General features: G+C 40.9%; 1 protein-coding gene across 1 annotated transcript in view; it reads left to right on the top strand.

The window, feature by feature from the left end:
* Nucleotides 1-15,588, top strand: part of rmi1 (RMI1, RecQ mediated genome instability 1, homolog (S. cerevisiae)) — a 128,015-nt gene that overhangs the window by 26,118 nt on the left and 86,309 nt on the right. The window lies entirely within an intron of this gene.

The raw sequence follows: 15,588 nt of genomic DNA, 5'->3' as shown, positions 1-15,588 counted from the left end.
AAAGTCCTCGACAAGTTTTCCGGATATATCAGACCTCGAAAAAACAAGCGGATCGCCAGGCATCGTTTCAAACAGAGGAAACAAGGTGCAACCGAAACATTTGACCATTTTGTGAAGGATTTAAGACTTAAGTTATTATTGGACTGTGAATATGCTGACTCAGACGACATGTTAATTGACGCTATTATCGCTGGCGTGAAAGAAAAACGTGTCCAAGAGCGGCTGCTTGACAAAGGTGAGGAGCTAACACTTGCTAAAGCCATAGAAATCCCCCAACAGTTCGAAATGTCACAAACGCAAATGAGAATTGTGAGAGAGGAGGAAACACACGTCTCTGCAGTGTCAAGCAAACCAAAGTTTAATGCACAGAACAGAAAAGCATATAGTCACGTTCAGCAAAAACACACGCAACCAAGACAAAATGTGCAAAGCAAAACAAAGAATTGTCCAAAATGTGGAAAAGACCCTACACACAAATGGAACCAAGGTAAATGCCCAGCAAAAGGCTCCACGTGCTCATGCTGTCACAAACTAAACCACTGGGCTTCAGTCTGTCGCAGTCGCTCAGTGAGTGCAGTAAATGTTGAGTCAACAAATGACGTGTATGAAGAAGAAATACTGGACATTAACTTGACAACAGATTTAGTTCCAGTAGCAACATTGGCAAATGACAAGTGGTTGGTGTACATTGACATTTTGGCTCAGGAAGTGCAGTTTAGAATAGACACAGGTGCAAAATGTAACACGCTGACTCTGAACTGTTACCAATTCCTGGAGCACAAAGGTGAGCTGAAACCTTCCAAAAGAGTGCTCAGAACGTACTCAAACCACAAAATAAAGCCTGTTGCAGCAGTGGACCTCCCATTAAAATACAAAGACCGCAAGACAAAAGCAGAGTTTGAAATAGTGGACATTGCACAAGAGAATGTGTTAAGTGGCACAACAGCTGAGGCACTAGACCTTATTTTGAGAATTGACTCTCTACAAGACAGTAGTGTTGTGAACAAAGTGGACTCAATTAATAACACTGTCTCAACTTCAAGCACACCTGCTGGTCTTGAGAACTTTCCAGAGCTGACGCGCACTACAGGAACACTTCCAGGTAAATACACAATCAAAATTGACCCAGATGCAAAACCTGTTGTACATCCTGTGCGTAGACAACCAGTAGCACTCAAACCAAAAATAGTCAAAAAACTAAATGAGATGGTGCAAGACGGCCACATTGCAAAAGTTGACCAACCAACAGAATGGGTTAGTTCCATGGTTGTTGTCACAAATAAAGACAAACTCAGAATCTGTATAGATCCTAATGACTTGAATAAAGCAATGAAACGAGAGCACTACCCAATGCGCACAATAGAAGAAGTTGTGTCCACAATGCCCAATGCAAAAGTGTTTTCTGTTCTCGATGCAAAGTCAGGCTTCCTGCAGATTGAGTTGGACGAGGCGTCATCGTTCCTGACAACGTTCAACACTCCAATAGGAAGATACAGATGGCTGAGGCTCCCGTTTGGCATCAAATGTGCGCCCGAGATATTCCAACGCATCATGGACCAGATGCTGGAGGGAATTGATGGAGCTACTGGCATAATGGATGATATCCTTGTCGCAGCATCAACACTGAAAGAACATGACTGTATACTGAAGAAGGTTGTGGAGAGAGCCACAAGCTACAATTTGAGACTGAACTTTAATAAGTGCCACATTCGAAAGTCAGCTGTGCCTTATGTGGGACATTTGATAACAGCTGATGGACTGAAACCTGACCCAGCTAAAACTAAGGCTGTTAGGTGCATGCCGCCTCCTACAGACAAGGAAGGTGTCCGACGTTTCCTGGGATTTGTGACATATCTGTCAAAGTTTATTCCAAACCTCAGCGAAATCGACGCGCCACTGAGGCAACTCACGAAGAGTGATGTGGAGTTTGCATGGCAGCCAGCGCAACAGCAAGCGTTTGATAAGCTCAAGGATGTTTGTACACATCACCCTGTACTTAAGTTCTATGATGTGTCAAAACCTGTGGAGATTTACTGTGACACAAGCAGCACTGGACTGGGAGCTGTGCTGGTTCAGGACGACCAGCCGGTGGCCTTCTCATCAAGATCAATGACTGATGCAGAGACGCGCTACGCGCAGATTGAGAAGGAAATGCTCTCCATCGTTCATGCCTGCACTAAGTTCCACCACTACATCTTTGGGAAACATGTCAGAGTATTCAACGACCACAAACCACTTGAAGACATTTATAAAAAAAACGCTGCTGTCGACCCCAATGCGCTTACAAAGAATGAGATTGCGGCTCCAGTGGTATGACATCACAGTTAAATACAGGAGAGGCAAAGACATGGAGCTACCAGACACGCTGTCACGAGCACAACTGTCCGACAAAACGCCAGAGGCAGGCTCCTTAGAGTGTGTCTCCATGATCAGCTTTCTGTCTGTGAGCAACGAGAAATATGCTGAGCTGCAAACACTTACTAAAAATGAATTGAGTCTTCTCCAACAGATCATTCAACAAGGCTGGCCGGACAACAGAAGAGATGTGCCCATCCCTGTGCAGCCCTACTGGGACTCAAGAAGTCAACTGGCTGTTACAGATAGCATCGTGTACAAAGGTATGCGTATTGTTGTTCCCCCCTCCATGCAGAAACACATGTTAGGCCTGATACAACAGTCCCATTTGGGGATGGTGAAATGCAAACAGCGCGCACGTGAAGTGTTATATTGGCCAGGAATGAGTGCAGAGATTGAGAGAATGATCAGAAACTGCTCCAAATGTGCTGAAGTTCAAAACAAACTCCCAAAGCAACCGCTAATGCCAACTGAAACGCCCGAGTTACCATTTGAAGTTGTAGCTTCGGATTTGTTTGAGTTTGAGGAAAAGCAGTACGTGGTACTAGTGGACTATTATTCAAAATATATTGAAGCTGACCAGCTGAAAGATCAGCGCAGCCGCACTACCATCGAAGCGCTGAAAGCTCAGTTCAGCAGGCATGGCATTCCTACCATTTTGAGAACGGACAATGGCCCACAGTACGCATCAGAGGAGTTCAAGGAGTTCTGTGAAAGTTATGGTATTCAGCACAAGACATCTTCACCATACACACCGCACTCCAATGGTGAGGCAGAGCGAGCAGTTCAAACAGTAAAGAGGCTGTGGAGCAAAGCGCCAGATAAACATCTTGCTCTGTTAGACTACAGAACAACTCCGCTCGAATCAGTTGGACTGTCACCTGCTCAGCTGCTCATGGGCAGGAGACCTCGCAACAAATTACCAACCATGCGTGCACTACTCAAACCCATGAACTATGATTCCTGCAAAACAAAACATCTACTGGACAAGACAAAGTGCACCCAGAAACTCTACCACGACAGGAGAGCAGCACGTCCCCGTCCAGATCTACGACCTGGAGATGAGGTCAGGATGGCTCCACATCCTGGCAGCCAGAAATGGTCCCCGGCAGTCGTCGTTCAGCCACACAGTGCTCCACGCTCCTACATCGTAGACCGTGGAGGCAAGTTGTTTCGTCGTACCAGCCAACATCTCCGTACCAGCACCGCAACTGCCAACCGGTCACGTCACATCACACCTGATGAAGAGCCCTGGTGTGAACCACCGGAGAGAACACCAGCAGCGAAGGAGCAGCAGTGTGCTTCCCTTCCAGAGCTGCCTTCTACACCCTCCGTGTGTAGCCCCCAGTGCTCACAAACTGAAACAGGTGAACAATATCGAACCAGACGGGGCAGAGTGGTGAAACCGCCGGATAAACTGAACTTATAAATCAGGGTGTACACAAACGCCAAAGTGGAAGTGATGTGCTGGCAACCTCTCCTTCCTAGTTAGTTTGTATTATTGTTATTATTGTTAGTATTGATCTAAAGATTTAAAAAAAAAAAAAAAAAAAAAAAAAAGGAATTTGTGAAATGCCATATTTTTGCTGTTAATATGTGTATATGGAAATAAAAGAAAAGAACAATTTGATATATATGTATATATATTGAAAGAAAAGTTTATTTCAATGTCCTATGTAAAATGTTACACGGATGACTGTTCTTTTAAACTGTTTATTTTATTCTGAGAAAGGGGGATGTAATGTATTGCGCAACCGCGTAATATGTCCCTACTGCAATCCGTACCGGTACTTCCGGAGTTCCCGCACGTGTTGAATAAAAACAAGTCTGAAGACTGTAATGGCAGAAATGGGTCATGTCATGTCATTCTAATGTTGTTTTAGGCCATGACATGTCACGGAATTAATATCTTTGTTGTTCTCCTGTGTGCAGATGGGATAAGAATATGAGGTCCTGATTATACTGAATATCTACTGTCCGGCGCCTCTTAATCATCAATTAATGCGTCAGGACCGGATTCAGTGTGGAAATGGTCTTTGATTAAACCTCTGAAGAGAGAGCTGGAACCGTCACAAATGTGATAGTCTGGTCTATCTCTTTTTGAGCTGATTTGGGTTGTGATTATGTCATGTTTGTTACCACCTATAAAAGCTGTACTTTGTAACTTGTAAAGTTAGGTAGGGACAGAACGAACTTGTCTTAGGGAAAGTGAGGGTGTTTATCCACTGTGCACGTGAATAAACTTCCACCTTTTGAGAGAGACCGAGAGACTCTGTTTCTGCTTCAAGTTATTGCCTGGTTACTCTTTACTTGATCATTGTTTACAGGAAACTGCCGTAACAAGACACTCTCGCCTCGTATCTGGCTCGGCTAAACTTAAAACACACTATACAAGTATATTACAGCGGGCATGTGCGGGCATGTGCGGGCATGTGCGGGCATGTGCGGGCATGTGCGGGCATGTGCGGGCATGTGCGGGCATGTGCGGGCATGTGCGGGCATGTGCGGGGAGCACGGCGTGTGCGGGCATGTGCGGGCATGTGCGGGCATGTGCGGGCATGTGCGGGGAGCACGGCATGTGCGGGCATGTGCGGGGAGCACGGCATGTGCGGCAAGACGCGGCGCAGCAAACAATCAAGAGATTACGCTCTAGTCACGTGCCTACGCACTGCCCGGAAGAAGGACCAAAACAAACCCCGCATGAGGTTTTGGCCAATCACAGAAGACGTGAGATTCTCACTGAGACGAAAGCGCGTGTACTGCTTCTGTCATTCTGACTGCAGGTCTAAACGCAGGCAATGGACAATTACAGGTTTTGTCAAGAAACATTAATTTCTCACTAGAGCATCCTCTTGAGACTCTCAATGTGGTTATCTCACAATTTCAGATTGTGAGAGGGAGTTCTCCACTTTATGGAGAATAAAGACCAACTAAAGGAATTCCCTAGACTATAGGCAAGTTGAATCTTAATCCCCCATTTCTGTTTAAAGAAGGTCTTTAGGTGAGTGAGCCAGGGACACACAAAAACAAAGGGGAGACTAATAGCCCATTAAAGGGCTGATAGTAAACAAGGCTAGCTTGTTAGAAAACAAAGAGGTGTAAGTTTCTGTTGAAACAAACAACTTTTCTACTTCAGGAGGGCCCACCCGATGGGCTGGACTTACCACAGAATAGAATAAATATCTGAGTTCCCGGCCTAAATTTGCTTATTGACAATGACTCTGAATATTAAAGTGCTGAGTGTCCTTAAGTTGCTGTTTAATTCTGAAGTAGTAGATTCAAAGGTCCTATATCATGCAAAATCGACTTCTCAGAGGGTTTTACCTTCTTACAGTGCTTACCCCATACATGTGCCCAAAGTAGTTTTTGGATTGATTCCTGCGGTCTTTAGCTAAAGAAATGTCTCCATCCTTCTCCTCGGATGAGAAGACGAACGGGGGCTACCCAGCATGCAGCAGGCAGTTTCATCCTCCAGGAAGCACTCTAGACCTGCAACACGTATCTTTAGAGACTTAAAGATCAGCCCTTAAGTAGAACCTAAACACACCCAACTGTATAATCTTGTAAAGATTTTCATGGATCGTAGTAAATAGATATCCAAAAACCCCTCCAAAAATATTCTTATATCTAATATGACAACAAAATATTCTAATACATTTTTAATTTTTAAGATTTATGTCCCAAATATGTACAATTTGTGCCATTCTAACATTTATGCAAGTAAACGGTAGAATCTTTAAATTGAAAGCTCTAAACTTTATTTATTTTTACTTTTCCCCTGCAGTGTCTTGCCTTTAGTTGATTTCTTTTTTTGTGGTTCTCTGGGGGCCCCTGCAGTGCTGGGACAGGGGGCCTCGGCCTATGAACCAGTGCTGTAGGTCATTCATACTTCTCTTGACACATTTACACAGCTTTACTACTATAACTGAAACCATCTGGTCTGGCTCTGTCCCAGGACTCGTCTCTCCTCTGCCAAAGCTGCACTGACTCAGAAGTGGAGCTTGGTCTCTTCCTGATCTGCTGCATAAACTCTGTTAATAGTAAATACAGCGCGTGTGATGAATGGGCATGTGCGCCATCTGCTGGTGGTGTTGCTCCGCATAGGGCCACAGGTAGAAGTCGATGATGAGTTTATGGGGCAGTTCTGCTTGTCCCGCTCCTGAACCAATCGCAACAGGTGCACTCTGATATGAGATGTCTTATTTTTCAGCCTTAATATACGCTTTGTGCAAAATGATGAGCTGAACGCAATAATGTATAATATATATATCTAGCTATATTTTACAAAGGCTCTACAGCGCCCCCTTGAACAGTTGAATTAAGTCAAAAAATGTACTTTGACATAGATAAATACAATTTGAAATTCTTCTCACCATTCTGATCAAAAAGCCATGGATGGCATGTCTCCATCTGCAAGCATGTTACCGTAGTAACGTGACAAATATTGTGATTGATTTAAATGCATTTGGTTTTACAAACATTTTGAAAGGGATGAAAAACTTGACTTTGCCGTAGACATATTAAAGTTGACATCCTTCACTTGCAAGGACCACAACCCCAGCTAAGATGTAAAGTGTTTATTGTCATACGAGAAACATGAACAACACTAATGCACAGAAATGGATGTGATTTTGGTTTACAGGCATTTTGAATGGGATGAAAACATTTACTTTGTCATTAACAGTTAGGATTATGCACGCTTATTCTCCACATCGCACTGAACATGAAAGCCAATGGGAACATAACTCTATCTCGAACGAGCGGTCGTAAAATATTGAATAAGTATAAAGTTGGTACTTCGTTTGTGAGGGAGGGGTGATGTAGGTGGGGGGATAAGAGGTGTGTTCTTAGTGGTTGCATGGCGTTGACTTGTGCCCTGTGGTCACAAGGGGGCGAGGGCCTTTATCGCCGCTCGCGGTTTTAAGTTGGTGAATATTTTATAATTCCATCCCAATATTCGATTGATTTAGTATTAGTTTAGCTTACCAGAATCGTTTTGGCAAAAGAACCCCACACAGTGGCCGAAGGTGTCATCTACAACTCTCTAATTCAATCTCCAGGTAATTAGTTTGACTTCTATACATTTGTCGTTCATTCTCTGATCTGCACACTTTCTTGGTCCCTGGGCTCCAGGAAGTTATTGTTGTGCCCTTTTAATAAGGTTTATGATGTAGTTTTAGTCCTATTGTAGTTTTAGTGGTTCAGTGCTGTGGCGCCTGACGCCGCTTGGCTTGATGCTCCGATGTGGTCTCGGCTGACTCTGGGATTGTTGTGGTCTCGCCGTCGTAGTCCTACTATGCGTGGTCCCGTGCAGCTAACGTAGGATGCCCTGAGCTGGAGACATTAGAAGCCTAGTGTTCGGGTTAGATATAACAAAATCTGTATTTCCAGATGTAATGAAGTAAATGAAATTAGGAGCTGCGGTGTGCACTGGAGCCATTGCCTTTTCCTCCCCGTTATTTATTATTGACCCCTTTGTGCCATTTTTGTCTCGGTCCATGGAACTTTTAAAAGACTCATTTATGCATAAACTGTGACGACATCACTTGTTTGATATGCTTAAACTCTTTATTAATATTAGTAGACTATTACAACACCCAAACCGTCTCTGCTACATAGGCATGCATATTGAGTTACAAGTAAAGAGGACATCCTTCAAAGAAGTATAAGATCAGAAAACATCTTGTGTAAAGGGGCCTCTAAAGTGTAAAGACATGATAGGTAAGATATACAGAGCAAGACTAATGAAAACACAGATGTGGGTCCTGTCTATATGACCTGAGAAGCTTTGCCTTAAAGGGAGACAAACGCTCTCATAGGTAAAAATATACTTTCAATCCACGACCACGACCCATGCCTCTCCAAACGTATCGGCGTTATCGTTCTGTGTGCCATCTGGGAGCTTGAACTCATCTTTGGGGTTCTTGTTGTAGTTGCCACAAAGGCCACACATCTTTCCCTCGTAAGTGGATGGCACATTGACTTCAACATGAAAGACCGTGTCATACAGCACTGTCAAACCAAAGTCGGTTGCAACAATAATGTTGCGGCCTTCTTGAGTGACGTTTATGCAACCATCATGAAGGGACAGGGGAAGGTTGAAACCTGTGTCATTCACCTGCACAAAATAACCACAAACATTATGTATTAAGTATATATGTTTTAAACAGAAAAAAGTTGAACTTACAATGACTTTCTTGGATCCTTGTTGAATAAAGATATTAAAACCGTAGACAGCCACTCCAACAGACCTTGTCACAGCAAGATTTCCATTTCGAAACCTCCCATTCCCCTGTCTTACAGTGAATGGCGTCAGCTGGTCTTCGACATCATCACAAACCTTGGTCAGAACATAAACGTGGATCCCCTGGAACTCAAATTTGTGTCCATCAAAGGAGGTATAATGTGGGTCACCAGAAGCCACACACTTGGCCCCGGGGTGGCAGCCTTTCACACCGTTCACGAACGTACACGTTTCACCAGAAGGGCACTTGGCTTTTTGACATGAAACTTCTCCCTTCTCTCCACAGGTGCACTTCTCCACACACTTTGGATAGAAGATCTCTCCTCTTCTGTAAACATGTCCATTGTGGGAGCAGCCACAGGCTTCACTAGGCAGGCACACATTCCCATTCCCATTCAGAGGGCCTAGAAATGTGCAAAGAATGAAATAAAAATATCAACTTAGGTTTTTTGCAAACCACAATTAAGTTATTTTCAAATTGTGTATAATTTGTGATACAATTATATTTTCTTGAAAGTTAGTTCATGGTATCAATAAAACAATATTGATTCTAAAACAATAGTGATTACATACCACATTTTTATTTTTTAAATGTTTTGAAACTTTAGGGTGCATTCACAATACACTTTTGATTCAAATCAGGATTTGTTAGTCTGGCTGATTCGGTTCGTCTGGGTAATTGTGAACGCGCAATCGAACTCTGGTGCAGATGGAAAGGTCGGTCTCAGTTCGACTAAATTGAACTCTGGTGCGATTGGTCTGAATTGTAAATGTGAACCGGACCAGCTCAGAGGAAGATACAATGTTCTCAATCAAACTGAATCTGCTCCAATCTGTTTAGTAAATGCAGTCTTAAATTTGGTGTTCATAAATGAGTCTATGTGTGAGTGAGTTACATGTAAACTTCAACTGTCAAGACACAATGGTGGGACTGAATGTGTGAGTCAAAATAGTCACCTTGGATAAAATAAGCTCCATTCAGGGAATAATTTACCTGGTTTAATGCATTGTCCTGGTGAACCATATCCGTTTCGGTGGGTTAACCCGAAGCTGTACAGACCAAACGAGGGGCCGCTGCTTGAAACTGTGGGGCCGGAACCGTCTCCAGTTACGTTATAGGATATCTGCGCCCATGAATAATCTGATCCTGCAACTCCTTTCCACTGAACATTACTGGGCCCCTTTCCATCAAGTTTGATGTCTAACATTTCATTTGTTTTTGCCACAATCAAAACCTCGTTTTCAAACAAGTTTAGACCCTGGAGTCCATATACAGAACAGAAGAGATTTGTGGGTAATATGTTCATCAAAAAGGGATGAAATGAGTAATACTTTTGATTTCGCTGAATAACAGCACCATTGAACAGCAGGAGGACTTGGATGGCATGGTCAGCTTCAATGGCCAGTGTTGTGGGGTATTTGTATCTGATTTCCTTTGAATCTCCTTTATTCATACTAAAAACATCTTGCACTGTGTCATTTTGGATTTTGACACTAGTACTCTGAGATGCCTGGATATAGACACTGTCATACGTATTCTGGACTCTCAGCGGGGGTACAAGGTAGTGTGAACCCCATTTGCTAACTGGCAGCAGCTGCGTATATAGGTGGCTACCCATGGTGAAGCGCGTATACAACATGTGGCCTGTGAAAACGGCGATTGGTTTTGTGGAGGTAATTTGTGTGCCAGAGAGATCGACCTCACCCTGAAGCTGTACACTTTCAAAAGGCTGAAGATCTATCTGTATTTTGCTGCCTGTTTGGTACTCAACATCCTGGAATTTAACAGGAGCAACCGGAATTACTTCTACTCTGTTGGGCTCCTTCCCATTCGTCACTGCAAACTCTGAATAGTGTAACCCATAAATGAAATATTCAGTGCCCCATTGAGTAGAAGGCAAAATAAAAGAGCTATCAGATGTATGGGTCTTGTGGTTGAAGGCGGATACAGTGACTGGTGCAGAAGCTTCAATAAGGACTGTGTTGGAGGACTTTTTAGTGCTGTACAGCTCTACTGCACTGGGCACGATGATGGTGACCGACGTTCCAAAATTTATCTCCTTCTCTTCCCGGAAATTTGAAGAGGGCACTTTCACAGTAACTTTAGTGTAGATGTCAACAGCAATGATGCGCAGTTGGAGGCTTGGAGTGTCATAGTTTGGTCTATAATTCTGCAAAAACGAGAGGGCAAACTCCTTCCCTTTCCACGTAAACTGACATGGGCCTGAAAGAAAGAAAAAGCAAATATAATCACATTATAATTAAGAGTTTTTTATGGGAAAGAATAAAAACATCACATAACATTGTTCATCTTACATTCTTCAGATCCCTCTCCAGAAGAAGAGCCTAAAGGGAAGAAAATACAATTAACTCTAAACGTGGCAAGTCTTTTTCAAAACTGCAAAACTTTTTTCCCTAAGGAATTGTCTATTGTCACTTTGTTTCCTGCCTCAGAATGTGCAAATAATGAAATGTCCATCTCGTGTATGTTTGTTGTTTTTGACCAGAGAGATTAAAAACATTCAACATTTGTCAACGGTCCGATCAATGCTATCAACCCAATGGCATCAGAAGTGCTACAAGTTCATCCTTCAATGTGAATGGCACACTGAACCCAATCAGATGAATACACAATTGAACAAAAATATAAACAAAAGAATAGACATATTGTATATTTTACAAGAGACACACGTAAATGACACTGAACATCAAAAACTAACAACATTTTGATTTCAAACCGAATCGTTTTGAACGATTGAAGGATAAAAAAGGCAGATATTTACTGGCAAAGAGGAATATTAATGGAAAGGAAAGGTTTTCACTCTTTTAATTCTGTATGCTCCACCAGGGAGCACTTTCTCTGCTGTTGTCATGGACCTGATTGTGAACCACTCTGAGGGAACCCTCTTCTGTGGCGGCGATTGGAATCTTCGCATTCAGCCTACATTAGATACAAGAGGCACGGAACAATAAATAAGAAGTTCTGTATCTTATTGAAGAATTTAGGATTGATTGACATAAGGAGGGAAATAAACCCTAGGGCACGCCAGTATACTCATTTTTGTAATCCACATACAATCCATTCCAGAATAGATTACATTTTTGCTCTCAATAAAGACAAATCTAAAATCACTGAGGCACAATAGACCAATAGATCATGCTCCTATCTACATTTCTGTAAATTTGGAGGAAAGATAAAAGAAACACACTGTGGAGGTTCAATGCCAGCCTGCTTAATGACCCTTTGTTTAAGGAGAACATTATGAAAATTATACTGTGGAAATGTCTCCACCTATTCTTTGGGATGCTTCCAAAGAAGTCTTGAGAGGACAAATTATGGCCATAGCCTCCAAAAAACTTCAATTATGTCCAAGAGAATGGAACAAATACTCCCAAACTTAATCTGAAATGATCAAACAGGATTCATTAACAAACGACAAACACAAGAGAATATAAGACGATCCTTACACATAATGAGCCAAAAAAACAAAAATAAACAAAGCCGTAATGATTAATTTAGATGCTAAGAAGTCTTTTGATTCTGTTAGCTGGCCATATTTACATAGGCAAGGCAAGTTTATTTGTAGAGCACAATTCATACACAAGGCAATTCTAAGTTCTTCGGACGGGAATTAAAAAAAAAAAAACATGACATGACAGAAATCACTAAACCTTCATTTCTATTCATTAAATTTAACAGTTTTCTGACATGAATCATACATTTTGTCCTTGCCCAGTGATGGAAAACCAGATGTATTGGCCCACACTGGCAGACACTCTTTCCCATATGTATTTGACATTGCCTGCGTGACATGTGTCTCCGGGACGGGCACATCGCTTTTAGATTGATTCTTTCCCATGTTTGACCGTCCCTAGACGTCAGCGTGCTATCTGCCTCTGCACCGCCTCCACCTCATGTGTGGAGGTTTTTTATCTTCATTGATGGACCCAGTCGCATCTGCCCCGCCCTAGATTTAGCTTTAGCTAAACTAATGTCCCAGACAAAACTCGACCAATGTTCAATTGTAATTGTGTCCAAATTGTAGTTTTAGGATTGTAAAGAGTTTCTCTAAAGAAAGACCTTTTAGTTTAAAGAAATTTAAAGGTGCTATTTTCAGGTACCCATCAAATAGTATTTTGAACCACTGACCCAATATATTAGACAAGATAAAAAATTCATGATGTTACAATTGATGGGACGGAACACAAAATTATTTTATCTGACAAAACCAGAAATTTCCATACCCAATGTTTTCTTCAATAAATTGGTCCAATGTCGGGATACAAAATGAATGTAATGAAACTGAAATCATCTCATTCTGGTAACCTGCTCTGACCTTTAAAAAGATCTACCCATTTAAATGGCAAACGGAATCGCTTAGATATTTAGGTGTGGTACTCCATAGAGACCGATCAACAATTCTGGAGAAAAAATACACCACTCTTTTTATGGTCATTATCCTAAATAGTGTAAGTAAATGTAAGATGGTCTATGCTTTCTGTCTTGTCGCTTCTTGGTGAAGTTTAAATGTGAGACTGAGATGGTTCTATGTCATATTGACAGACTGACAACATCTCAATAAAGCCAGAAGAGGGTGCTCCAGGATAAAATACGCCATAACTATTTCTATCAGCCAAGTTTTGAACCAAACATTCAAATATATGAATATCAAGTCATATATAGACCTATGTGGTTTATATATGAATTGAGATTCATATATTTATGAACTAAACATTTTGCACCGACTTAAAAAACAGCAATTGTATTTTAACAAGTGAATTTTTAAATATTGTTTTTTCATACACTGTAATTTAAACACTGTATGTGAACAAAGTTAATATAAAGACGTGTTTTTATAAACTGAAATTCACAGTTCAAACTGAATATTAAAGCATTGTATTATTTCCCACAGATCTTTTAAATATTGGATTTTTTTTAACACTGATTTCGTTTTACATCATAATATTCGATTAATAATTTTACTTGATTGGATGTTAAAAAAATATATGTTCACATAATTCAACTTCAAAAATTCAATTACATAAAGTCAGTGTAAAATAAAGGTTTTGGTAATAAAAACACAAAATAAACAAATTATTATTAATAAAGATCAACATTTTTTAACACAATTAACTTACAGCTGAGGAAAAGCAGTGCAGCAGACAGCAGCAACAGAGAACCCATGGCTGAAAGACAATACATATATAAGGAGTTAGTATTATTGAATTTAAATGATCAAATGGCATTTATTGAGCTCTTCTTACCTGTTAAGATGCACACGATTGAGAAAATGAATATACATCGGTATATGTAAGATACTGCCACAAAAGGTGTGACCAATCACAGTATGAGTTAGGTTGGACACACCCATTTCCTCCATCACAAATGAGGGCTGAACGTGAGAACGAAAAGCAGCTTTTTCTGTGCGTTTACAAAGGAATAAAGACCATACCGTTAATAACACACCCAGTCACTCTCACGACACCATGTTGGGATTCAGAGCTCAAAGTTTATTTGTAATGGACACAATATATATGCAGGACACAATATATATGCAGTTATATTTAACTCGCAATTTTAATATACTGTATTTATATTTTAGAGAATATCTTATCGTGTTATGCCAGGTCACACAAAATGTTGGAATTTAGCTTATATTGGTTGAGGCAAAACTGTACTGGCAAAAAAATAAACTGTTCAAAGTTGTACAATACTGAGATGTTGGAATATTTGAAAAATAAAAAGGGCTTAAGCGCTCGGGTAATTAGGGATTTTTCTGCATTTTCCTAAATCCCTCAAGTGCCTGAGTCGTTTTTAGCTTTTCAATGATTCTGATCCCAAATCTGAAGAGTACCTGGGCACAACATGTTTGAAAACACTCGTTTTCCAGTAGCTTTTAGCTTTTGTGAACATGTTGAATTATTATATATAATTCTCATTCTTATCGTGCGTTGCACATGTGCCAATCCTAATTCAAATAAAATGTTTTGTACGCTTGTTCAATGGGACGGTTAGAGCAGAGATGATCGAAGTAAAACTTAAGATGTCTGTCACATAGGAATAACAAATGTGTCAGCACAAGGTATGAAATTATCTTAACAAGAATAAAGTAAATACTGCTCACCCTGTTTAAGTTTGCATTAGCTTTTGTGTCCTTTAATTAATGTTTTTTTTTTTAAATATCAAGTCTGTGTGTTCAATTGGGCAGAAACTTTCTGGCGGTGCATTGGCAAGTCTAGATACTGAATTGCTGATTTAGCTTAGGTGTGTCCATGGAATTTATAATTAAACATCAAACACATCAACATCGTCATATCAACTAATGAGGTGAGTGTGGGAAAATATAATGTAACAATAGTAAAGAGGTCTGGCTCGCCACTGCTGTTGCATGTGTTAAGTCTGTGAGCTTCAAAGGTACTTTTTAACATATCAAGGTGTGAAGATAGTTCCTTATCCTTCCCGTCTCCATCAGTGTGTGTGATCGTTACATCTATAGGTGGTACAGTTTTCCCTATTTCTGTCTCATTTTTGCTCTGTAGGTCTCCCTTATCTGTGTTGGATGTCTTAGTACAGTAGGGCCAACGTCCTTCTTTCAGCATGTTCGTCTTTGCCCACTCAAACAACATAAAATTAAAATTGAAAGCCTCAGATCCTCATTCACAGTGTTGGTCTGTTTATCTCCTTAACGTGTCGCTGCGTCTCTAAGAGTTTTACAGTCTTCAACTCTAACTCTTAATCCTTCTCTCAGTGCATTCCATTGTTTCACATCTGGTATTGGCTCATTGTCAGGTTCTCCCTTCTTTTGTCTCTCCTTAATCCATTTTTTCATAGTTTGTTTTTTCTGTTTTTCTGCTCTTTGAGAGCAAATTTATTCTGTATTTCAACCTCCATTTCTTGAACGAGGGCTCCCAATGTGCCTTCAGTTGGCTCATCTTTCACTTTAAATTTCTTAAACATTGTTATTCTGCTTGTTCTAATCTTCAAATCC

The sequence above is a fragment of the Eucyclogobius newberryi genome, unplaced genomic scaffold (assembly GCF_026437365.1).
Source record: "Eucyclogobius newberryi isolate DKJ021-1_F unplaced genomic scaffold, fEucNew1.0.hap1 SCAF_6, whole genome shotgun sequence".
NCBI lineage: Eukaryota > Metazoa > Chordata > Actinopteri > Gobiiformes > Gobiidae > Eucyclogobius > Eucyclogobius newberryi.
Note: the sequence above shows the minus strand (reverse complement) of the source record. Positions and strands in the feature narration are given on the sequence as shown.